Raw genomic sequence first — 10,312 nt, forward strand, 5'->3', positions numbered from 1 at the left:
AACATTTCTGGGGTTCTTGGTACATAATGTTAGGTTGTAATATAAAATTTGGGCTAATTTGGTGACTTTCCCCCCCTGTGATGATACTTCGGATAATAATGTGCTAAAACTGGAACAGAGACATTGTTATGAAGAATATAGATTTCTTATTATTAAAAATCTTGTAGCTTCAATGCTTTAGGGGCAGAAATACTTTAGGTTATTTTATATAAAAAAAATATGTGTTATGGCATTATGTCACTTGGAGGAAAATGGGTGGAAGTGGAGGACATCATGTTAAGTGCAATAAGCCAACTCAGAGTCAATATTATGTATTTTCTCTCCTATGTGGAACTAGAGAGAAACAAGTGGGGGGGGGGGTGGGAAGAGAGATCAACAGAATACAGAAGTGGGTTCTGTGGAAGGGAGAAGAGGAGATAAGGGGAGGTGACCAAATGATGCTCTGTGAAGGTATGAATATATCACAATGAATCCTACTATTATGTATAATTATAATGCATAAATAAAAATTTATAAACTATGCATTATATGTATGTAATGGTAATACAAGTCAGATTAGCCTCTGCATGTGCAGGTATTTTTGAGTGACGTGGTTTGTTGGGATATGTTTAGGAGCATGGGCTCTGGAGCCAGACATTCTGGCCTTATCTCAGCTATACCATTTAACGTGGTGTGTCCCACACCAGTCATCTTCCATACATGTGTGTGCTCTGTAAAATGTCCATAGTACTAGTACGGAACTCCTAGCATTGTTGTTGGAACAAAATAAGGTAAAATATATGGACAGTGCCTGGTAAAATGTACAGGAGTATTTGCAGATTACTGGCCAAGCGTCCCTAACCTGAAAATTCAATATCCAAACAATTGAGCACCCAGATGATGTCACAAGAGGAAAATTCCACACCTGGTCTCATGTGATGATCATGCTCACATCACAGACACACTTAAACTATTGTATAAAATCACCTTCAACTATATATATATATATATATATATATATATATATATATATATATATATATATATATATAAGGTATGCAGGAAAATAAAAAATGAATTCTATAATGAACTTAGGTTCCCATCTCCAAGATATCTCATTATTATTTTTGTTATTATTCTTTTTTTCAGTACTGGGGATTGAACCTAGGTGAGATTTACCATGGAGCTCCATTCTCAGACCTTTCTATATTTATTTATATGAGACAGGGTCTTCTAAATTGCATAACCAGGCCTCAAACTTACATCCTGCAGCCTTACCTTCTGAGTCTCTGGGATTACAGACATGCACCACCATAACCAGCTTACTATATCAAAATTCCAGAATCAATATTCCAAGATACCTGAAATCTGAAACATTTATAGTTCTAAGTATTTCAGATAAAAGATACTCAGTCTGTATTATTACAATATAATCATGAAAATATTTCCTCACTGGTGTGTTAAGCCAAGCAGCATTTTCATTTTGATGGTAGACTGCAGATAGGAGGCCACGACTTCTGAGTTGGCCATTGTTTCCTCCCTCCTTTCAGAATTAGTCTACTAAGCCTGAGGGCTGACTTATGATAAACTGTCCCTGAATCTGCAGGTCAAGGTCATCCAGGTGCTTGGAGCAAAGGTAATAATATTGTTTGTAAATTTAATTTTCTAGGGTTGAATTTGGAAAAAAAAATCTACAGAGAGGAATTGAAACCAGCAGGACTAATGGTCATGAGAGATGTGTCCATTGGAAAATCAGAATACATTCCAAGTGAAAAAACTATCTTGAAGGTCACAATTTCCAAGTAATAAGGTGCTCTTCAGATACTGCCCTCTCCCAGAGGTTAGAGACTGCTCTTGTTTTGGTTTCACCTTCATAGCCAGCCTGAAGTTCTTCCCAAAGATCTGCTTCTTGTCCTGTATTTAACACCTTTCTACACATGGTGCTAGAGTGGTTGGTCTCAGCTGGAGGTGATTTTTCCCTCAGTGGGTATTGACAATGTCTCAAGACTTTCTTGGTGGTGACAACAGCAGGGTTGGTGAGCTAGTGGCTTCTAGTAAGTAGGGGCCAAGGATGTGGTAATGGGGTCCGAATCCTATAATGCCCTCTCTCCAAAGAATGATCTCACCCAAGATACCAATAGAACCAAGACTAAGAAACACTGCTTTGGAGTGAGCTAATTATCTTTTTATAAGGAAGACAGGAATTCTGTGTTAAAGAGAAAGAGCCCTTCTAAGACTGAATATCATCAGAGAAGAAATTGTGAGGCTGTTATTTGTAAATCCATTGACTTTTTTCCCCTTTGTTTCTCATCAGTGGAGGTATGAATTTTCTTTTACATTTAAATTAGTTTTGATTTAATCTATTTGTCATACTAAGGATTGAACTTTGGAGTCCTTTATCACTGAACTATACTCTCAACCCTTTTTATTCTTTGTTGTAAGAAAATTGAGGCTGGCCTTGAACTTATGATTTTCCTACCTCAGCCTTTATTTTATCACACAAAGATGTTCTAACCCAGAAACACTTTCTTTTTCTTCTAATGAATATAGTTTTTATACCTATAACCTCCTAATTTCCCTTTCCCATAGGTTAACACCTTTTTCTGTTCACATAATGAAACAATCCTTATAAATTTCTGAATTTAGGCAAATTATGCCATTTTAATGAGAAGAAATATTTTATGTTATTTATAGTATTCTAGTAAAAAATTAAAGTATTGTATAAAAATACCTTCAACTATATGTATAAGTCATGGTCACAACACAGTCACTAATTAAAACTCAGTTGAAACTTTTGGGCCCCTTTGTATATGGAATCACATCTGTTTACCATTTTATGAAAACATAAACATTGTTTAAGTATATAGAATTATACCTGTTGGGACTTTAAAAACTTAGTAATCTTATTTTCACAGAAGACAAAACAATTTAATTTTTTTTTAAATTTACCAATTTATGAAAACATGAACAATGTTACCCAATGGAATTTAAGGAGTTGAGTACTTGATATTGTATTTAACATTTAGAATTTTATCTTGGTAAGTTAACCATATGTCTAACAAGCCCATTTATGAGTAATCCCATGTCACATCTAATTTATTTATTTTTACTGTGAAAACCAAGGTATCAGACAGTGTATTGAACAATATTAGCCATCTCTCCCTTGTTGAAGAAAAGTCTAGAAATTATGAATATTAGACTTTTTGTAGACATCAATATTTTATTAGTATTTTTTGACCACCTAGAGAGACTTGTGAGTTAAGTAATTTTAAAGACATCTTTACTTTAAATTGAGCCTTCTTAAATCATGTGAATTAAAGGTATTTGGATCATTTTTTTTTAATTTATGAGCACTCATTATATGCCAATTTTGCTATCATGTACATGATATATGGATGCATGCACACATAGAAAGACAACACAATACACAGCGTGCACACACAAAAGTAAAGGCTTTGTAGCTTTCACAGGTGAATCTCCATTACAATGTTACAGATATTTTAAAACTCCGTAGTTGAATAAAAAATAGGACTGAGCAGAAAAGCACGAAACTAGGTGTGTAGGATCAAAATCATGAACTGAAAAAATACAGAATTTAAGGGAAAAAAAAAAAACACAAGAATCCTAGAAAAAAATGACTGGCCAGTAACTAGTAAAGTACCATACAATTTATTTTTTGGTTCAGGCTAGTGTGAGTTCTGGTAAAAGACTCTTTTTGCTAGGATCTTAGTCTGGTCTCCTACTGAGTCTGCCCTGGCTGAGATCTGGAAGGAAGTGGGGGAAAACTGCCCTTCTGAGCAGAAATCTCATGCCAAAGGGTTTTAACCATTTTTTTCCTAGTTGGTAATTGGACAGGTTTGAATGTCAAAAATTATGACTCCTTATTTTCTATTACTTTTTTGAGAACAAAGCTACTATGCTAAGCTCCTTACTGAGATAAGCTGCTGACTGTTGAGCAAGTCTGTTCTTTTGTATGACCTAGGAGTAACCTAGGCTATTCCTCCTCTCTCTGTGACAAACAGGTTAAATCTTTCTCCATAGGTAAGCTGAGGAGAGGGACTCAAACTAAGGCCATATTTTAATGTCTTAAAGCCTTTGAAAGCCTGCTCATAACTCAGAGGGGAGTAAACTTTTTTGGTAACATGCTGTTCAGATATCCCAAAGAGGTCCAGGGTAAGAGGTGAGAACAGAAAAGCTGGCATTAGTATCCAACAGGAAATTGACTTCTTGGCTCCCCACATAGAAGCAGGAAAAGCATACCTAGGACTCAAAGGTGGTGATTGGAGTTACAGAAGTCATCAGAATTGTCTTAGGGCTCTGTCAGGACTGTGTGGAGGAATTTGGCCTTTTCTTTTCCCATCTGGGAAGTTTTCTCCTCACAGTGAGGGGCAGGATGAATGGGATAGTGAAGTTCCAGGGCTTGGGAGTAGATTGTTCTCTGAGATGCTGCTGAGATTCACAGCAGTAGCAGTGGAAGATCTGCTTAGCTTAGCTGGGGTCACATAGGCACCTGGTCCAGGAAGGAAGGGCACTGGGTCAAAGGCACAAGGTTGTGCAGTAGGACAATGATCATTCCCCCAAAAGATACTCTTAGGATGAGGAATGGGACACATCTGCCCAGATACATAAAGGCTCATCGACTGTAGTCACTTCTCACTTGAGTTTCTTTAATAAGGACATAACCCATTTTTTAGAGTTATGAGTTCCTTTGGAAATAATTATCAACAAAAAATGTTGAACATACTATTCTCTTTTATTCTGAATATGACATAGTCCTTTGAACTCAAAAAAATTAGCATGTTCTCCACTCTATTTTGGGAGAGTAATAAACCTCTCTAAGACACTCTGAGTAATATAAGAATGATATGAACAAAATTCTAGGTGAGGAGAATGTCAGGCTGGGTCAAGGATGTTATAGATTCAGGCTGGAAATGACAAAGAGAAAGGTGTTTGCATACAATTAGCACAAGAGGCAAAGCTGATCTAGATTGTTTATATTTCAATGATGAAGGGTAAGCAAAATTCAAAATTTTTCATTTGGTCAAAAATATCAATGATTTTAATATGAACATGAGATTTTATTTTTTTGTGATGCTAGGTTCAAACCCAGGGCCCTACACTTGTGAGGCAGGCCCTCCACCACTAAGCTACATCCTTAACACTTTGTAAAAATCTTTATTTGAGACAGGGTCTGGCTGTGTTTGCTTAGGTTTTCCAGAACTTGTGAAGTCCCAGCCTCAGCCTCCCAAGCAGCTGGGATCACAGGTGTGCACTACTGTAGCCATTGCACAGGATATTTAAAAAAACAGATATATGACAGACTTATGTATTTTTTTTTAATTTAAGTGAGTCTCTTTCTTAGAAGAAGTCAGAGAAACCTTGCTTTCTCTGCCAAGTCTTAAAGTGTTCATTTGGTGCTTCCTCCAGTGTAGACTGTGCCTGTCTTATGTGTTCCAGGGTGGAGTTAATGCCATGTACCATGGGAACTAGGACTATGACCAAGACCATGTCTGAGTGCACCTTATGATGGAGAAGGGAGACACTGTTTTCTTTCACCTTTTGCTCATCCATGGATCTGGTCGGAACCAAACTCAAGGATTCCAGAAATTATGCATCTAGTTTTTAAAGATGAGTTGGTTTAAAACAGAAAATCATAGGTATAGTAACATGTAAAGATTTATGACTTTTCATTAAACTGAACTCTTTTTTGCCAGAAAGTATATTGGCCTTCCTTGTTCTTATTTTGCTCTACTCAGTGAGAAGCCAGGTGCCCTCAGGATCCTAAGCTTTTTAATCATGAATCTTGGTCATTTGTTGAATTGCTTCAGAGCAGTAGGTCGCTTTGCAGTGCATAGCTTCTGCTTTCTGAGGCAAAAACAGTTGCTGAAATATTAAAACAGCATGTTAACTTTGCTATTTTTTCACATTTTCAATGACTATAATATTATGGAAGATTATTTATAATTGTTCATAACAACATGGATCATAAGTGCACATTTTTTTAATTTGAACCTTGATATGGCTCTGCCTGGCACTGGAGTCTGTGCAAGAAATGGAGTTTAAATTGGGGGCAAATAGAAAGTCCTTCTGACAGGTGTGATCACCTTAAGATAACTAACTTGTGACAAAGAAGGTGGGTTTTAGCTACTGTTTTTCAGCTTACATTTGTTTAGACCTTTTTCTGGAACAGGGAGAACTAAGTCACCTCTGCCTTATCCTCAGCATGAAACAAGATGGGTAATAATGTCAATGTATTGACCTCTAAATGTCCCTCTTTATTGACAGGTGTGCTATTTTTCTTTTGAAGGTAATTTCTGCTTTCATATCTATTGCCATTATAATAATATCTATTACTATTTTAATAATAACCTTTCCCAAATTTATCAGGGTAACCAAACTTTATGACTAAGAAGATGACGAACCACAGGATTGTACATTTCTTTTAGATTTGAAAATATACACTCATTGGAAAAACTTAAATGCTTAAAAGTGTGAAGGTCTGTTACTTAAGTGATTATGCTCCCTGTCCAATACATACCTTAGAAAAGTAAATATCACAGCTAGTTAATTTTTTTTTTTTTTTTGCAATTTCTTAATTAACATTTAGCTAGGGGGCTGGAGGGAGAGGATGACCTACAAAGGGACAGATTTGGGATGCCATGGAGGGGCCTGGCAGTTTATAAATCAAATCCTGGTTGGGCACAGTATCGCATGCCTATAATCCCAGTGGCTCAGGAGGCTGAGGCAGGAGGATCACAAGTTCAAAGCCAGCCTCAGCAATGGTGAGGAACTAAGCAACTCAGTGAGACCATGTCTCTAAATGAAATACAAAGTAGAGCTGGGAATGTGGCTCTGTGGTCAAGTGTCCCTGAACTCAATCCCTGGTATTCCCCCCAAAAAGAAGTTAAATATTGGTTTTAAGACTTGAAGCTCTGAAAAGGGAACATCTTGCTTGGTTGTTGGCATTAATGAGACACTTTTCTCCATTATCAATTGTTAACTCTGCACAAGAAATTTTGTGCCATTTTGCCACTACATCGACGTGAAGGGCACTAGTCAAGAAAACATTGATAAAGAAATTATAGAACAAATTGATAAATTCTACAGTGTGGAAAGTAGCATAGACTTGAAGGTACACTTGCATGAAATAACCAAGTAAAGGTGTCTGAGGTTTCTTGTCTTCACATGTTTAATTCATCCCTAATTTGATTTGAAATGAAAGATAGTGGGGATTCTGAATACATAGGAACAAACATAAAGATTTGGGACTTCGATGAATGATCACTAATGCTTATGGATGAGGGGCATTACACAGTGTTTCATGTGCTTTCCCAATTGATACACATCACTTGGAAAGTATTTGTTTTTAAGTAATGGATATTCAATGATGCTGATGAGCAATAGACAAATTATCAATCAGTGCAATTTAATAAACATCTTCACTTTTTATAAAACACACATTTTAGGCCCTAGACCAAGGAGCTATTTGTATTTATTTGATTTCTATGAGATAATGATAATGCAGGCATGCCTCTCCCCCCAAGAGACTGAGGGTGATGATGACTCTGGGTCATCTAGGATGTAGTAAGGCTCCACACACCACAGGGATTCCACAGTGCCATTGGCATCTTGGCATCCCAAGATTCTCCACCCATTTCCAGGGTGGAGAATCTTGCTTCTCCCTTTAGAACCTACAAATGCGTCCCCTGTCTGAAAATGTTCCATGTTCGTGGATTCAACCAACTGAAATATTTAAATATTAAACATTTAAATATTAAACAATGTTTCAAAAAAATCATATCTGTACAGAACATGTACAGGCATTTTTTTTCTTATCATTATTTCCTAAATAATACAGCCTAACAATTACATAGCATTTATATTGTATCAGGTACTATAAGTAATTGAGTGGTGATTTAAAGTATATGGGAGGAGGAACAGAGGTTATTTTATTAAAGGGACTTGAGCATTCATGGAATTTGGTATCTAATTGGGGAATCTTCAACTGTACATTAGTTTGTGAGGTTGTGCTGAATAAATACATCCCATATTTATTTTAATTACTCTATAAGTAAGAGTTTATGGGCACATTTAGAATAACAATAGAATAATCAATAAACAATAGAATAACAATAGAATAATCGAATGACAATGCCAAATTATATAATTCTAAGGTATAAAACAATTCCATTTCCCCTTTCTCGTTTTTTTTTTTTTTTCACCAGAACACAGTAGAATAGTCTGTTTAGCACCTGCTGTAAAGAAGGAATTAGAGTCCCAGAGATTGGTCTAAGTTACAGAGCTAGATTTCAGAGTCAAGCCTATTCAGAAATCATTCTTTCCACCATACCCTGCTGTTTGCTCAAAAAGAAACAACACATAAGGTAATCTACATTGTTTTATTAATAATGGTGCAGGGTGCGTAGTGGCACATCTGTAATCGTAGTTTGGCTTTCCAAGTGATGTGTATCAATTAGGAAAGCACATGAAACACTGCAATGCCTCTCATTCATAAGCATTAGTGATCCTTCATCGAAGTCCCAAATCTTTATGTTTGCTCCTATGTATTCAGAATTCCCACTATCTTTCATTTCAAATTAAATTAAGGATGAATTAAACATGTGAAGACAAGAAACCTCAGACACCTTTACTTGGTTATTTCATGCAAGAGGATTGCAAGTGAGGCCAGCCTCAACAACTTAGCAAGAAGTCATAAATACAAAATAAAAAGGGCTAGGATGTAGACTAATGGAGAGTGCCCCTGGGTTCCAAATCTAGTAAAATACCGGGGGGGGGGGATGATAAAACCCAAGTAAACCAGTACCAAATGGCACCACTTTCACTACTATGATCTTATCAGTGTTGCACCCTCAAAGTGGTTCAAGCAAGTAAAGGTAAACAGAGAGAAGGTCAGTGAACTGTTGTGACTTACCATCACCCATGCCCCCAGGTGTGATCAGAGAGGCTGATAGTTGGGAATCCATTGGCTCCCTGCAATTAGCTCTGTTTTTCAAATGTTGGCAAGAGAATTATTTGGATTTCAAAACTTGTTTTATTTACTAATCAATATAATTATCATAGCATTTTTCCCCTATTTAACCATTTGTAGAGGCTAGAATTCTCTTGTCTTTGTTGGGAAAAGGCCAATACGTGTTCCATACACTCATTCTGTTTGGTATTGTTTCCAGGATATTTGTATGTTTCGAGCTCAATTTGTGAAAGGAGAAATAATTAATCTTTGAAACAGCCCTTAATTATAATTATTTTAAAGAAAATCAGAAGAAACAAAGAATCTTAGAAAAAAAAATTCTGACTGGAATGACATAATTTTTCCTATTTTCAAAATCGAGAAACATTGGGCACTTCATTGTATACAGTTAATTTTGCAGTATTTTAAAGAATGTAAAAAGAGTAAAAATGAAATATTACTCTTTTTTGGAAAATTGATTTGGGTTTACAACTAATAAACATGGCATGTGATTTAAGTATGTTCAGTCAGTTCCTTTCATTGAATTGGCTCTTTATCCTGGCAGAAACAAATTCTTTGAAATTCATTTTGCACTCAGATAAGTATATGTACTAGTTTATCCTCTACTTTCTGATATCTTGTCATGAGAGATTTCCAATCTAGTACCATGCAGGCATAGTACATTCACATTTGGTGAAGGGCTTACAAGGGACATCATGTGATCAAAATAAGAATGGGTCCTCATTCTCTGACACAAGCTTCCTTTCAAGACTTCTTCAATCCAGTTACCCTCCTTCTAAAACAAAATATCATTTCCAAAATTTTCCTTTGTTTCTAAGGAATGTAGACAGGAGTACCTTCCCTTGTATTTTCTGTTAAGCAGGGAAACTGAAAGCCTTTAACATTTATGAATGAAACCTAAGCTGTTTTAATGAGTAGGGACATTTTTAGATACTTTAGTTTGGATTTGAAGTGAGTCTGGACTGGGATTTATTTCAATATAGCACCATATTTCTATACCAGTTGAACACAGCAAGGAGATGACATGTTTCTTATTTTTAAAAATTCTAATTAGAGTTTCATTAAGAAAGAAACAGCTGAGCGCAGCAGCACATGCCTGTAATCCTAGAGGCTTGGGAGTCTGAGGCAGGAGGAGCATGAGTTCAAAGCCAGCCTCTGCAATGATGAGACACTAAGCAACTCAGTGATACCCTGTCTGGGGAAGCAGCTCAGTGGTAGAGTTCCCTAGGTTCAATCCCTAGTACCAACAAAACAAAACAAGACTCAGCCAGTTCCTTTCTTGTCAATCTGCTCAGCACAAGTTTTTCTTTATCTTGTGTTTCCATGTTTGTTAGTTTCTTGAGG

The 10,312-nt window shown here is 36.3% G+C and overlaps 1 pseudogene; it reads left to right on the forward strand.

Annotated features, from left to right (window-relative positions):
* Positions 1-1,665: 1,665 nt before the first annotated feature.
* Positions 1,666-9,221, forward strand: LOC124085362 (phytanoyl-CoA dioxygenase, peroxisomal-like; annotated as a pseudogene).
* Positions 9,222-10,312: the final 1,091 nt, after the last annotated feature.

Source organism: Marmota monax, unplaced genomic scaffold (assembly GCF_021218885.2).
Source record: "Marmota monax isolate L192 unplaced genomic scaffold, Marmota_monax_Labrador192_F-V1.1 WCK01_AAM20220418_F8-fsc00491, whole genome shotgun sequence".
In the NCBI taxonomy this organism is placed as follows: Eukaryota; Metazoa; Chordata; class Mammalia; order Rodentia; family Sciuridae; genus Marmota; species Marmota monax.